Source organism: Schistocerca gregaria, chromosome 3 (assembly GCF_023897955.1).
Source record: "Schistocerca gregaria isolate iqSchGreg1 chromosome 3, iqSchGreg1.2, whole genome shotgun sequence".
NCBI classification, from domain to species: Eukaryota; Metazoa; Arthropoda; class Insecta; order Orthoptera; family Acrididae; genus Schistocerca; species Schistocerca gregaria.
The window spans coordinates 738,746,174-738,760,019 of record NC_064922.1 but is presented as its reverse complement, the minus strand read 5'-3'; the positions used below and the strand labels follow the sequence as shown (position 1 = coordinate 738,760,019).

Here is a 13,846-nt window from a genome sequence, read left to right as displayed (position 1 = left end):
GATTCGATGAGTGCACAACAAGAGTTCAGAGGGTAGAGGATGTAAGAGATGCAGTGTGTGTGTGTGTGTGTGGGGGGGGGGGGGGGGGTGGTTTGTGAGAGAGAGAGAGAGAGAGAGAACATATGTGAGTTGTGGGATGGGGGGAGGAGAAATCAGTACACAGTCTGGAAAGCGAAGGAGTAATGTGAACAGAAGAGAGGAGGAGACAGATAAGGTGAGGCAGTGGGAAACAGGTTAGCAGAGATTTAGGCCAAGGGGTTGCTAGAGTACAGGATGATTCCCATGTCCTTAGTTCAAAGAAACTGGTGTTGGAAGGGAGCAGCTGTTGAATTCATTTATTTTTTGTTGTGCACCATGTTCGGTAGTTGAATGGTCAAGTTCGTGGCTTGCCACAGTTTTGTAATGGACATTCGTGCAAATATATAGTTGGGTACTTGTCATGCCTACATAGAATGCTGTGCAGTACTTGCAATATAGCTAGCATGTAACATGGTTGCTTTCACACATGTCCCTACATTTTATTGAATAGGAAATTCATGTGACTGGACTGTGGAAGGAGAGGGTGGGTGGGTGTACAGATCAGGTCTTGGTCATGGGTCAACCACAAGGGAATGAGCCATGGGGTGCAGGACTAGAATAGTGGGGTGCAAGGAATTTCTCTAGGTTGGATAGGTGATGGAATACTATTTTAGGTGACACGAGTAGGATATCCCTGATCTTCAACTACGAGAAGAGGTAGTCGAATCCCTGGGGAAGGATGTAGTTGAGCTTTCCAAGGTCAGGGTGATGAGGACTGCTAGTTGGTGGCTGGTTAACAGGTTTACTGGTGTCAGAGGAGGACGTATCATTGGAGATCTGTTTATGGATAAGTGTGATAGGATGTTGCCTGTTAGTGAAGACTCTAGTTAGGTTATCGGTATATTTTTACAACTCCTGTTTTCCACCGTAAATGCGGCATCCGTCCTTGTCTCATGCGGCCTTCCCTACTGTGCCCACACCTTAATCAGCCCAGGCAATTGTTTTCAATAATCAGTAACCAGTCTTGCAGTGGGAATGTGTGTACTTTTACTAAAAAAAAGAGTGAGAGCTTGAAAGCTAGAATGAACAATGTTTTTTGTTGTTTGTTTCTATGCCCCACACATCAGTCCCATATAGGTGAGTAATTTTTATTATAAATATTCATAGCCGTGCAGTAATGAGTCGGGGAATACAGTTTTAATCTATGGGGGGGGGGGGGGGGACATAAAATTTTAATTTTTTCTAGTGTCGTATACATTTTGGAAATGATAGCCTGGAAATAATGCTGAATTATTATGTACAAATGTAAATACAAATAATTAAAATATTTAGACGAATAAACAGTAGCCAGCTTGAATCCCTTGAATTAATATTAAACATATTTATAAATATAGTTCTTTTATAGTAATAAGTTTATGTATGTTGCCTGCATTTCCCAAAAAGATGATTCCATATCTTACTACAGACTCAAAGCAACAGTGATAACAGTTTGTCTTGTGTCTTACATCATATGTGTATGACAGTACCGTCATTGTAAATGCAAGACACTGTAACGTGTTTGCAAGTGGAAAGTCCAGGTTGGAATATCAACAATATTTCTGTTGCACATTGAGTTTTCGGACAAAGCCGCCTCTGGAAAGGAAATCACGCTCATACAAGCAAACACACCTCATCTCATGCACATATGACCACTATCTCTGGCCACTGTGGCCCGAATCTGGTTTCTGCTTTCTGGCCGGAGATAGCAGTCCGGTGTTCATGAGGGGTGTGCGTGTGCGTGTGCGTGTGCGTGTGCGTGTGCGTGTGCGCGTGCGCGTGCGCGTGCGCGTGCGCGTGCGCGCGCGTGCGCGTGTGCGCGTGCGCGTTTCATTGTGCCTGTCTGCAACTCAATGCGTCATCTTTACAGTGAATAGTAATCTATCCTTTTTGTAATATTGTTATTTCCAATTTTTTTTAAAGAAATATTCCCAGAAATTTGACAGATTCAGCTCCCCTAAGTCCATGATTTTATGGGTAGCGTGGAAATTGATTTAATTTTTTCTATTCAGTCACAAACTGCATTATTTGTGTCTTTGTCATACTTAATTTTAATCTGTTTTGGTCAGGTAACGATGCTGTCACTTTAATTACTAGCACCAGCATTCTGCAGCAATCTCCGTTATGATTTACATCACCTCTGCTGTTGTTCACTTGTAAAAAAAAATTATTGTGTTTAAGAAATGGACACATGGTACTATAAACATTTTTTCTTCTTTACCAGTGTCACTGTATTCATTATCTTTGAGCTGCTGTGTGCTTTTATTATGTGAAAATAGCATATAGGTTGCATATCCCTTTAAAAAATGTTCATAGTGTTAGTTTTAGATGACTCACCTTCCTAATTAAATCAAGAGTTTCATTCTGATGTGGTAGTTTTGATTATAGCTCCTGTCACGTCCCAGATTATTCAAGAGTGACACTGCTTGGGGATGATTGTTATTGAAAAATCTTCATTATATTTATAAGCATTTATTTGCACTCTGTTACTTTCTCAGTTTGTTTTGATATCCTCATATTGTATTTCATACACAGTAGCTAACAGTCAATAAGAGTGCCATTTTAAGGTTATTTCTACTTCTCTGTCATTATTAATTTGGTGACCAACGAATTGTATTGATTCAGAGTTAATTTAATGTCCTGTCATATCGTAACTTAGTTCCATTATGTGAGAATATCATCATTATAAATATTTAGTAATGTGTGAGAAATGCTAAAAATCTCGTATTTGATAATTTCTTGCAAATGATATGCAGCAAGTTTTATTTTAATGTTATATTTCTATAAATTCTTTTGAGAGACCATATTATCTGTTGTTGTCTCCATAACTTTATGAGTGGCATCATAAGGTTAGTTACTTTTGTTTGTTTCTAAATGTTGTAACTCTGTATTATCTCCTAGTGATATGCCAACCACATTTGTCATGGGCAAGCAGGTGCAGTGATTAGTCTCCTGCTTGTTTTATACAAGTCATGCTGTGGACAGCTTTTAGCAAGTGACAAGTTATACATAGTTACAATGTTGTGCTGGTTAATACTATATTTAGGCACCAATTGAAGTGCAAGTGTGGTATTTTTTAATGTTGTGTACCCTTATAAAAATCCATGTCTTTTTTAAAAATAACTATTAGATATTTGCATAAATGGAAAGGCAAACTTTTCTATTTATTTCTTAGATCTGAGGATCATTGCTAGTGAACTGAAACTGGTTATCATCTAGTTGTTGTTATATTCCAATTAAGAACAGTAACATTTGTACTAGATCATATTATGTGCTTTGGAAAACCTCTTCCATTAATTATAGACCACAACTTCACTGTATTTACTAAGTTACAGTCTAACATTGACAATTCCATGGTCAGCTATTTCAAATATCATTAAAATTAAACTTTGTGGCTTCATAGCAGTCCTCTTATCATAAATAGACCATGACATAGTTCTGAGACCCAGAGACCTCATTTCTGAGGGACAGCAGTGGTTTTTCATTTGGATGCTATTCAAATTATTTTGCATTGTATAAATCAGTACATTGTTATATTACCATTAATCCTTCCCAAATACAGTTAACACTAAAACACAGTTCTTGCTCGTTTTACTTTTGTTGTTTAACAAGTTAAGAAACAAGTACTGTAGTTTATTTTCAAATCAGTAGTAGCGTCCTGGAAACTCATGATTTCTCTTCCGTGTCAAGTTGGCCATCGAGATCTGTAATGCTTTCAAAGAATACTTCTACTACTGCTCCTAAGCATTTAATTGTATGTAAGGTTCTTCATTAAAGCTTCCTGACCTCCTTTCCTAAATTATAATTTTCTTAATGAGCATTCCTTGCACCTTCTGTGAAACTTTTGTAAAATATTCTTGTATTATTAAGCAGCTACAGTATAGCTAAGGATTCATCACACTCAGAATTTCTGTCTTGATGAGGGAGTGTTGAGCTTCAATACAAGCTGGAAATCTGAGTCTTTGTAGCACGTAAATTCACATGGAATAAGCTTTATCAGTGTCAAACATGACAAGTGTTCAGAAGAGACATGTGGTTGGAGAGACTTTGTTTTTAACATAAAAGATTGACAGACTGCTTAACTTAACCATAAAATTTCAAGTGCATAAATTTTGTTGTGTGACAGTGTTATTGTCATTTAAAAAAATCATTGAATCTACATCTATGTGGTTACTTTGCTACTCATAATAAAGTGCTTGACAGAGGGTTCAGTGAACCACCTTCAAGCTGTCTCTCTACCATTCCACTCTCAAATGGCGTGGGGGAAACAACGAGTACTTAAACTTTTCTGAGTGAGCCCTGATTTCGCTTATTTTATCATGTTCATCATTTCTCCCTATGTAGGTGGGTACCAACAGAATGTTTCCACAATCAGAGCATAAAACTGGTGATTGAAATTTCATGAGAAGCTCCAGTCACAACGAAAATGTCTTTGTTTTAATGATTGCCAGTCCAACTCACATATCATGTCTGTGGCACTATCTCGATAATGCAAAACGAGCTCCCTTCTTTGAACTTTTTCAATATCCGTCAGTCCCACCTGATTCGGATCCCACGCTAAACAGTAATAGGCCGTACAAGCATGGTGTAAGCAGTCTCTTTAGTAGACCTGTTGCACCTTCTAGCTGTTCTGCCAATGAATCACAGCCTTTGATTTGCTCTAGCCACAACATTATCTATGTGATTGTTCCAGTTTCGCTTATTTGTAATTGTAATCCCTAAGTATTTAGTTGAATTTACAGCCTTCAGATTTGTGTGACGTATTGCGTAATCGAAATTTAGTGGATTTCCTTTAGTATTCATGTGGATAACTTCACATGTTTCTTTATTTTGAGTCAATTGCCACTTTTCCCATCATACAGATATCTTATCTAAATCATTTTGCAATTCGTTTTGGTCATCTGGTAATGTTACAAGACAGTAAATGACAGCAACATCTGCAAACAATCTAAGAGGGCTACTCAGATTGCCTCATAGGTCGTTAATATGGATCAGGAACAATAGAGGACCTATACCACTTACTTTGGGAATGCAGGATATTACTTCTGTTTTGCTCAATGACTTTCCATTTATTACTATGAACTCTGACCTTTCTGACAGGAAATCACAAATCCAGTCGCACAACTGAGATGATATCCCATAGGCACGCAGTTTTGTTAGAAGATGCTTGTGAGGGACGATGTCGAAAGCCTTCTGGAAATCTAAAAATATAGAATCAATTTGATATCAACTGTCGATAGCATTCATTCCTTCATGAGCATAAAGAGCTAGTCGTGTTTCACAAGAATGATATTTTCTGAATCCGTGCTGATTGTGTGTCAGTAAATCGTTTTCTTTGAGGTAATTATAATGTTCGAACACAGTATATGTTCTAAAACCCTACTGCAAATCGACATTAGTGATATGGGCCTATAATTGAATGGATTACTCCTACTTCCTTCCCTTTTTGGGTATTGGTGTGATTTGAGAAATTTCCCAGTGCTTAGGTATGGATTTTTCTGTGAGCGAGCAGTTGTATATAGTTGCTAAATATGGAGTTATTGTATCAGCATACTCTGAAAGGAACCTAACCAGTATACAATCCAGAGGCCTTGCCCTTATTAAATGATTTTAGCTGCTTTCCTACACTAAAGATATCTACTTCTATGTTTCTCACCTTGGCAGTTGTTCTTGATTGGAATTCAGGAATATTAATTTCGTCTTCTTTGGTGAAAGATGTTCAGAAAACTGTGTTTAATAACTCTGCATTAGTGGCACTGTCATCAGTGACTTCACCGTTTTTATTGTGCTGTGAAGGTATTGATTGCGTCTTGCCACTGCTGTGCTTAATGTATGACCAGAATCTCTTTGGGTTTTCTACCAGATTCTGAGACAGAGTTTTGTCGTGGAAATTATTAAAAGCTTCTCGCAAAAAAGCACACGCTATGTTTCAAACTTCTGCAAAACTAAGCCAATCTTGGGGATTTTGCATTCTTTTAAACTTGATGTGCTTTTATCGGTGCTTCTGCAACAGTGATCTGACCTGTTTTGTGTACCATGGGGGATCAGTACCATCACTTACTAATTTATGTGGTATATATCTCTCAATTGCCGTCGATACTATCTCACTGTAATCATTCCACATCTTTTCTACGCTTACATAATCAGATCAGGAGGAGTGTAGACTATCTTTTAAAAAGGCATTTAAGTGCCTTTTTATCAGTTTTTTTTTAAATAGATGTACTTTTATTTTTGATGGTTGTGGATATTATGGTATTCAACCTAACAGCAACTGCCTTGTGGTCGCTAACCCCTGTATCCATCATGATACTACCTATTTGTCCAGGATTATTTGTTGCTAAGAGGTCTCAAGTATGCTTTCGCAACCATTTATACTTTGAGTGGGCTTATGAACTAATTGTTCAAAATAGTTTTCTGAGAAAGCATTCACTACAATTTTGGATGATGTTTTACTGTCGCCAGCTTTAAACATATATTTTTTTCCTGCGTATCGAGGGTAGATTGAAGTCACCACCGACTGTAATTGTATGAGTGGGGCACCTATTTGAAATGAGACTCAAGTTTTCTTTGATCTGTTCAACAACTATATCTTCTGAGTCAGGGGATTGGTAAAAGGCTGCAATTAATATTTTGGTGTGATTGTCAAGTATAACCACACATACTACTTCACAGGAACTGTCTACTTCAATTTCACTAGAAGTTAAACTACTTTTGACAGCAACTATATTTAATCTTCTTTTGAGAATACTATTAAGTTGTTTGAAAAACTTTCAGCTGGTCTTATTTCCGGCTTTAGCCAACTTTCCGTACCTATAATCATCAGTGCTTTCTATTAGGGATTGGAGCTCTGGTTCTCTCAACACAGCTACGACAATTTACAATTACAACACCTATTCAGAATGAGATTTTCACTCTGCAGCGGAGTGTGCGCTGGTATGAAACTTCCTGGCAGATTAAAACTGTGTGCCCGACCGAGACTCGAACTCGGGACCTTTGCCTTACGCGGGCAAGTGCTCTACCAACTGAGCTACTTAAGCACGACTCACGCCCGGTACCCATAGCTTTACTTCTGCTAGTACCTCGTCTCCTACCTTCCAAACTTTACAGAAGCTCTCCTGCGAACCATGCAGAACTAGCACTCGTGAAAGAAAGGAAGTTTCATATCAGCGCACACTCCGCTGCAGAGTGAAAATCTCATTCTGGAAACATCTCCCAGGCTGTGGCTAAGCCATGTCTCTGCAATATCCTTTCTTTCAGGAGTGCTAGTTCTGCATGGTTCGCAGGAGAGCTTCTGTAAAGTTTGGAAGGTAGGAGACGAGGTACTGGCAGATGTAAAGCTGTGGGTACCGGGCGTGAGTCTTGCTTCGGTAGCTCAGTTGGTACAGCACTTGCCCGCGTATGGCAAAGGTCCCGAGTTCGAATCTCGGTCAGGCACACAGTTTTAATCTGCCAGGAAGTTTCATATCAGCGCACACTAGGCTGCAGAGTGAAAATCTCATTCTGGAAACATCCCCCAGGCTGTGACTAAGCCATGTCTCCGCAATATCCTTTCTTTCAGGAGTGCTAGTTCTGCATGGTTCGTAGGAGAGCTTCTGTAAAGTTTGGAAGGTAGGAGACGAGGTACTGGCAGAAGTAAAGCTGTGGGTACCGGGCGTGAGTCGTGCTTCGGTAGCTCAGTTGGTAGAGCACTTGCCCGCGTAAGGCAAAGGTCCCGAGTTCGAGTCTCGGTCGGGCACACAGTTTTAATCTGACAGGAAGTTTCACAACACCTATTGTTGCTACAACTACCTTATTGTGTTTTACCTACCCCCTTTTAGACAGACACCTTTCTGTGGTTTCCCGAGACCCTCTAACCTAATAAATCGTGCAGTTCCTTCCACACAGCCCTCGCTACCCGTGTAACTGCTTTGTGTGTAGTGGACTCCCGACATATTTAGTGGATCCCAGAAACCCGCCATCCAATGATGCAAGCCAAGGAATCTGCAGCCTACATGGTCACAGAACCGCACGAGCCTCTGATTCACACCCTCTGCTCGGCTCTGCACCAAAGGACCACAATCAGTTTTATCAATGATGCTGCAGATGGTGGTCTTCACCTCAATCTCACAAGCAAGACTGGCAGTCTGCCAGGCGCCCAAAACCAGAGAGAATCTCCTCCGATCCAAAGCGACACATGTCATTGGTACTGACGTGAACCGCCTCTTCCAATTGGCTGGACCTGTACTCTTCAAGGCATCCGGAAGCAGCCTATCCAATGACTACTCCTGGTATGAACACGGAGTGCACACTGGCTTCCTTCCCCTCCTTTGTAGCCATGTTCTTAAGGGGCCCCATTATACGTCTAACAATAGAGCTCCGAACTACCAGCAAACCCACCCTCTGTGAATGCCCATACTTTGTGGGCCAATTGGCTTCCTCCGGAATAGGGTGGACGATTGCATCCAGATTAGAGACTTCATCAGCCACAATAAACACCCAAAACCCATTCGTTAAATGAACCAGGGAGACCCTACAATTGGTCCCTCAGAAAGTCTTTCACTGCCTGTCAGACTTTAAAATGATATGCCGCTCAACCACGGGTTAGGGGTCAACCTCGGTGCAGGCAGTACCCAGGGCGGCCACAGCAGTGGACCATTCGGGAGACACGTGGGATGTACTTGACGTCACTCAAATCCCTACATCCCTGCTTCTGACCCCCCTCCCCCCTCCACAATGATGCCCCTTGGCAGCTGCCTCATGCTGTGTGACAGAAGCAAACACTGTCTGGAAGTGTAAGTGAAGGGTCACTAACTCAGCTCACATCTGTACGCAGCAATCATAGTTTCTATCCATTACTGAAATCGCTCCTGTTCGAAGCTCATAAAAATATATAACAAGCGATTGATGTACTTGGCTTATTAACAGCAGGAACTCAAGGTGCTCTTTCACTAATGGTCTAACCGACACTGGGTTACACTAACCAAAACAAACAAGAGCCTGTATGACACAAGACTCAATACAAGCATCGATAACAACAGCCGTACTGTACACTACACTGTTATTAAAAATAAAAAATAAACTAGAAACTGCACAGATAACTGAAAATAAGTTGTTCCTGTTTGAAGTTCCAAAAAATATATAACAAACGAATGGTGTAATCACCTTATTAGCAGCAGGAACACAACATGCTCTCTCACTGATGGTCTAACCAACACTGAGCTATACCAACCAAGAAAGAATAGTCACTGAAGTTGGACATTCAACATTTTTGAGTTCAGTTGTATCTAAAAGTAAAAATAAGTATGATTCAATATTTTCTTTCACATTTATTATTCTTTCATGCATACTAATTGTTTGCTGTTAATAAAAGTTTTTTTGACAGATCCCTAACATCAGTGTATTCAGCAAATGATCCTAAATATTTTTGCAATGAAATCTGCTGTTTTCTTTCCAAATTTAAATGGCAAAAAAATGCCGGCCGCAGTGGTCTAGGGGTTCTAGGCGCGCAGTTCGGAACCGTGCGACTGCTACGGTCGCAGGTTCGAATCCTGCCTTGGGCATGGATGTGTGTGATGTCCTTAGTTAGGTTTAAGTAGTTCTAAGTTCTAGGGGACTGATGACCACAGATGTTAAGTCCCATAGTGCTCAGAACTATTTGAACCTTTTTTTTTAATGCAAAATGCTGTACCATTACTAGTGAGTATTACAGAAATTCTTTCATAGAAAATTCTCTCAGCAATAAACTGTCAACACTGCAAAGTATGCTGCATAAATCTTTCTAATGTTAGATCCTAAATACTGTAGTGACTTCTTGTTTTTTGTCTTTGAAGTTCATAAAATCCAGATCTAGACTTTTTTGTGGTAATCTCCCTCATAAGTGTTTTTACAGTCATACACTTGTTCCAGTTATTGATACTGTAGCAGATGTAATATGATATACAAATAAACAATAAATCATACAACAGAAATTAAAAAATTATCTTAAGAATATTGTTTGGCATAACATTCCATCTCTCAGCACTGCTTCCTGTCTGTGAGTGCATTGAGATTTGAACTAAACTGTATATTTAATTTAAATTTCAATGAGATCGGCTGTCTTGCTGGCTGGCTAGTACTTAACTTCGGAAACTTAAATTCTGAATACTTGCCAAACGAACCACTTAAAACTAGAAAATACTCATCCTACTTTTAGAACTTTGAGGAATTGGATGGAAAAAGGGGTAAACTGAGGAAGGTTTGGGAGGAGACACATTTCACTACAGATTGAGAGGGGCGTGCCTGTAGTGAGGATGAAGAGAAAGTTGTCATTAAGAGTAGGTGATAACTGGAAACACTGTTATAATGAGGAATTTTAAAAGTGAAGCCAACATTGTTCTATGCTGATGAGCCATATCATTATGACCACTTGCTGCCGGTAGGCAGTTCAGCAGTGATTCTGTGCAGCATGGATAGGCCGGTGATTTGTGGATGTGGAGCATCTTGGATGTGTTCCGACCAGTTCAGTTCAGGCAAAATTGATGGCTAAAACATCAGGATGAAAATAGTATCATGCCTCTCAAACTACTGTATCACAATTCTGGGTTTGTGACAGACAGTTATACTGCTGCAAGATGAAGTTGTGATCTGGGAAGACATTGAGCCTGAAGGGATGCAGATGGTCCTCAGTACTGGGCTCATTGTACACAGACGTCATAATGCCTAAGATTACTACTACAGGCCACACACAAACTGAGGTGAGTATCCCCCTTTGTGTAATACTGCCTCCACTGGTCCGTGTCCTTGGTGCAGTGAATATTTTGAGAAGCCATTCTCTTGGACAACAGGGTATATAGACGTGACCGTTGACCTAGTGTGCCCAGGAGTGGAATTCACATGACCAGATAGCACGTTTTCACAGATTCATAATCCAGTCCTGATGATCTTATGCCCATTGCAGTCTTAATTGGCACCGTCATAGGGTTAATGTGGGTACGTGGAGACTGTCTGTTGCGAAGCTCTGAACCGTGTGCTCTGAGAAACACTTGTGCCTGCACTGACATTGTACTTGCTCATCAGGTCTGCCCAATGTCAACGTTTGTCATGCTTTAGATAGAGCAAATTACTCTGACTTTATTTTATACACAACTTAATCATGCATCAGCCTATTTGCTTTGGTGGCATGAGCCTACCCCCCCCCCCCCCCCCCCCTCTCTCTCTCTCTCTCTCTCTCTCTCTCTCTCTCTCTCTCTCTCTCTGACATTCATTGAGTCTGGGATGATAATAGGTAATAGGGAGTGTTAACCTCTCATCATTGTTCCTTTTTTGTTAAAAAAAAAAAAACAAACTGAGAGCCCTTTCCAGGTGATACAAATTGTTTTAACTTTGCAGGTATCCATTTTGGCCTCTACCAACAGTGTGGCAGGAAACTGCAACCCTTTTCATATAAAAGTATTATTTCTAAAAGAATTATTATGGTGTAAGGGGCAGCCAAATGAAAACAAGGCAGACTGTATAATGAGCATGGCATGGATGTTAGTAACACAGATAGGTTTGTGTAAAGAAGTACCATCTAATGGGACCCAGGAAGGAACAGGGTGAACATTCAGTACTGTGTCATTTGTCTGTTAGATGTGCTCGATGTGCGGTCAGTGATTTTGGTGTGCATTCAACTTCACTGTGGAGGACAGGAAAGAGAAACAGCAAGACTTGGTATGTTTTTTTTTTTTTTTTTTTTTTTTTTTTTTTTTTTTTTTTTTTTTTTTTTTTTATACTGTGGATAACATGTCAGAAAGTGAAATTCCTGTCCAAATGTCTGCTGTGTATGATGAATACAGTAAGTCACATGTACGTGTTTGTGTCGAATAATGATTTCAAGAAGGTCTGGTGTCATTGAAAGACAACAGTCAAGTAGAACATACTTGTCATGTGATTACCACATCTGTCAGGGTTGGGGTAGATGTTGCCATCATAAATGACAGAAAGTGGACAGTGGGAGACATTAGGCTCACGGGCATGTCACAGTAGTGCTGTCACCATTATGACAGAGCATATAAAGTTCCAGAAAATTTGTGCACAGGGGTTTCCACGGAAGTTGAGCAGAATGTTGACATCATTGTAGCAGCTGGAGCAGTATCATGATGAAGAATATAGTTTTCTGTCCCATATTGTTGTGGGAGATGAAACACAATGTCATCATTTTGAGCCAGTGTGCAAGCATCTGAACAGATAGCAGAAGCACATGAATTCATCCCCACCAAAAAAATCCAAAACAGCTCCAGGAAAATCGTTCTGATATTTTTCTGTGACTCCAAAGGCTCACTGTTCATTGGCTTTCTGGAACATGGTGCCACAATTAATGCACAGTGCTGTGTGGACACTTTTCAAAAATTGACACACGCTATCAAGTGGAACTGCCCAGGAATGTTGACAAATGGCTTCATACTGTTGTAAGATAAAGCTGACCCATATGTTGGCAAGGTTTTTTAGAGTACGCTGCAGAAGTTTTGCTCGGGGCCCTTACAATCCTCCATACAATGCTGATATCTTCCCATGCAATTTTCATATTGTTTGAACACTGAAGCAAGAAGTCTGTGGCTGTCAGTTTGCATCAGACAAAGAGGCACTTCTAGGTACAATGATGGTCCCCTACGCAACAGCAGGCATTTTTCCATTAACACATTGTCTGCCTTGTCCCACAGGTGGATAAATGTATTAATAGTTTTGGTGTTACTTCTGAAATAATAAACAGTTCACTTACTTTTTTTCCAATTGTCTTGTTTTCATTTGAATGTCCCATATACTGTATAATAGAGGGCCTGATAACCAAGCAGTTTAATCCCTTAAAATCTCAATTTAATCCAAACCTCATCATTGTCAGGGTTATCAGAAAAAAAACTTCCAGCTAGGGAAAAGTAAATACAGGCATTGGCTATGGCCTTTTAAAATAGCTATACCAACATTTATTTGAAGTGATATTGGGAAATTGTGACAAACGTAAATCTGCAGCTCATATAAACTTTCATTTTTCTAGAATGAGATATCAATTTCTTAAGCCTTGAACTATCACACTTAGTTCACTGGTTGGCTTAGTGATAACTTAATCAGTTTTTCACTGTTAATGATGTTGTTGTTGTTGTGGTCTTCAGTCCTGAGACTGGTTTGATGCAGCTCTCCATGCTACTCTATCCTGTGTAAGCTACTTCATCTCCCAGTACTTACTGAAACCTACGTCATTCTGAATCTGCTTAGTGTATTCATCTCTTGGTCTCCCTCTATGATTTTTACCCTCCACACTGCCCTCCAAAGCTAAATTTGTGATCCCTTGATTCCTCAGAACATGTCCTACCAACCGGTCCCTTCTTCTTGTCAAGTTGTGCCACAAACACCTCTTCTCCCCAATTCTATTCAATACCTCCTCATTAGTTATGTAATCTACCCATCTAATCTTCAGCATTCTTCTGTAGCATCACATTTCAAAAGCTTCAATTCTCTTCTTGTCCAAACTATTTATCGTCCATGTTTCACTTCCATACATGGCTACACTCCATATAGATACCTTCAGAAACGACTTCCTGACACTATACTCAATGTTAACTAATTTCTCTTCTTCAGAAACGCTTTCCTTACCATTGCCAGTCTACATTTTATATCCTCTCTATTTCCACCATCATCAGTTATTTTGCTCCCCAAATAGCAAAACTCCTTTACTACTTTAAGTGCCGCATTTCTTAATCTAATTCCCCCAACATCACCCGACTTAATACGACTACATTCCATTATCCTCCTTTTGCTTTTGTTGATGTTCATCTTACATCCTCCTTTCAAGACACTGTCC

At 39.9% G+C, this 13,846-nt stretch overlaps 1 protein-coding gene and 1 non-coding gene across 8 annotated transcripts in view; both read left to right on the top strand.

Annotated features, from left to right (window-relative positions):
• LOC126353810 (protein pigeon) overlaps positions 1-13,846 on the top strand; it is a 479,712-nt gene that overhangs the window by 21,013 nt on the left and 444,853 nt on the right. The gene's annotated exons all lie outside the window — the stretch shown is intronic.
• On the top strand, positions 7,716-7,790 carry Trnat-cgu (transfer RNA threonine (anticodon CGU)). Its single transcript has one exon. It is a non-coding gene; the product is annotated as a tRNA-Thr (tRNA).